The sequence below is a fragment of the Oncorhynchus gorbuscha genome, linkage group LG23 (assembly GCF_021184085.1).
Source record: "Oncorhynchus gorbuscha isolate QuinsamMale2020 ecotype Even-year linkage group LG23, OgorEven_v1.0, whole genome shotgun sequence".
NCBI lineage: Eukaryota > Metazoa > Chordata > Actinopteri > Salmoniformes > Salmonidae > Oncorhynchus > Oncorhynchus gorbuscha.
In genome coordinates this window covers 68,684,981-68,687,330 of record NC_060195.1, presented here as the reverse complement: position 1 = coordinate 68,687,330, position 2,350 = coordinate 68,684,981, and positions in this window count along the sequence as shown.

Sequence of the window (2,350 nt, the reverse complement as noted above, 5' to 3'; positions counted from 1 at the left end):
CCTTCTCTCAGACCATTTCTATCTCTCTCTCTCTGTCCACCATTCCCTTCTCTCTGCCCATTTCTGTCTCTCTCTCTCTGTTCACCATTCCCTTCTCTCAGACCATTTCTATCTCTCTCTCTCTGTCCACCATTCCTTCTCTCAGACCATTTCTGTCTCTCTCTCTCTGTCCACTATTCCCTTCTCTCAGACCATTTCTCTCTCTCTCTCTCTCTCTCTCTCTCTCTTCACTCATTCTCTCTCTCTCTCTCTGTCCACCATTCCCTTCTCTCAGACCATTTCTATCTCTCTCTCTCCCTCTCTCTCTCTGTCCACTATTCCCTTCTCTCAGACCATTTCTATCTCTCTCTCTCTCTCTCTCTCTCTCTCTCTCTCTCTCTCTCTCTCTCTCCCTTCTCTCTCTCATTTCTGTCTCTCTCTGTCTGTCCACTATTCCCTTCTCTCAGACCATTTCTATCTCTTTCCTCTCTGTCCACTATTCCTTCTCTCAGCCCATTTCTGTCTCTCTCAGCTCTCTGTCCACCATTCCCTTCTCTCAGCCCATTTCTGTCTCTCTCTCTCTCTGTTCACCATTCCCTTCTCTCAGACCATTTCTCTCTCTCTCTCTCTGTCTCTCTCCATTCCCTCTCTCTCTCTCATTTCTGTCTCTCTCTCTCTCTGTCACCATTCCCTTCTCTCAGACCGTTTCTCTCTCTCTCTCTCTCTCTGTCTCTCATCTCTCTCTCTCTCTCTCAGCCCATTTCTGTCTCTCTCTCTCTCTGTCCACCATTCCCTTCTCTCAGACCATTTCTATCTCTTTCCCTCTCTGTCCACTATTCCCTTCTCTCAGCCCATTTCTGTCTCTCTCAGCTCTCTGTCCACCATTCCTTCTCTCAGCCCATTTCTGTCTCTCTCTCTGTTCACCATTCCCTTCTCTCAGACCATCTCTCTCTCTCTCTCTCTCTCTCTCTCATTCTCCTCTCTCTCTCTCTCCATTTCTCTCTCTCTCTCTCTCTCTCTCTGTCCACCATTCCCTTCTCTCAGACCATCTCTCTCTCTCTCTCTCTCTCTCTGTCCACTATTCCCTTCTCTCAGCCCATTTCTGTCTCTCTTTCTCTCTGTCCACCATTCCTTCTCTCAGACCATCTCTCTCTCTCTCTCTCTCTGTCCACCATTCCCTTCTCTCTCAGCCCATTTCTATCTCTCTCAGCTCTCTGTCCACTATTCCCTTCTCTCAGACCATTTCTATCTCTCTCCCTCTCTGTCCACCATTCCCTTCTCTCTGCCCATTTCTGTCTCTCTCTCTCTCTGTTCACCATTCCCTTCTCTCAGACCATTCTGTCCACCATTTCTCTCTCTCTCATTTCTCTCTCTCTCTCTCTGTCCACTATTCCCTTCTCTCAGACCATTTCTATCTCTTTCCCTCTCTGTCCACCATTCCTTCTCTCAGACCATCTCTCTCTCTCTCTCTCTGTCCACCATTCCCTTCTCTCTCTCTTTCTCTCTCTCTCTCTCTCTGTCCACTATTCCCTTCTCTCAGACCATTTCTCTCTCTCTCTCTCTCTCTCTCTCTCTCTCTCTCTCTCTCTCTCTCTCTCTCTCTCTCTCTCTCTCTCTCTCTCTCTCTCTCTGTCCACCATTCCCTTCTCTCAGACCATTTCTATCTCTCTCCCTCTCTGTCCACCATTCCCTTCTCTCTGCCCATTTCTGTCTCTCTCTCTCTCTCTGTTCACCATTCCCTTCTCTCAGACCATTTCTATCTCTCTCAGCTCTCTGTCCACCATTCCCTTCTCTCAGACCATTTCTGTCTCTCTCTCTCTGTCCACTATTCCCTTCTCTCAGACCATTCTCTCTCTCTCTCTCTCTCTCTCTCTCTCTCTCTCTCTCTCTCTCTCTCTCTCTCTCTCTCTCTGTCCACCATTCCCTTCTCTCAGACCATTTCTATCTCTCTCTCTCCCTCTCTCTCTCTGTCCACTATTCCCTTCTCTCAGACCATTTCTATCTCTCTCTCTCTCTCTCTATTCTCTCTTCTCTCAGCCCATTTCTCTCTCTCTCAGCTCTCTGTCCACTATTCCCTTCTCTCAGACCATTTCTATCTCTTTCCTCTCTGTCCACTATTCCCTTCTCTCAGCCCATTTCTGTCTCTCTCAGCTCTCTGTCCACCATTCCTTCTCTCAGCCCATTTCTTCTCTCTCTCTCTCTGTTCACCATTCCTTCTCTCAGACCATCTCTCTCTCTCTCTCTCTCTCTCTCTCTCTCTCTCTCTCTCTCTCTCTCTGTCCACCATTCCCTTCTCTCAGACCATTTCTCTCTCTCTCTCTCTCTCTCTCTCTCTTCTCTCTCTCTCTCTCTCTCTCTCTCTCTCTCTCTC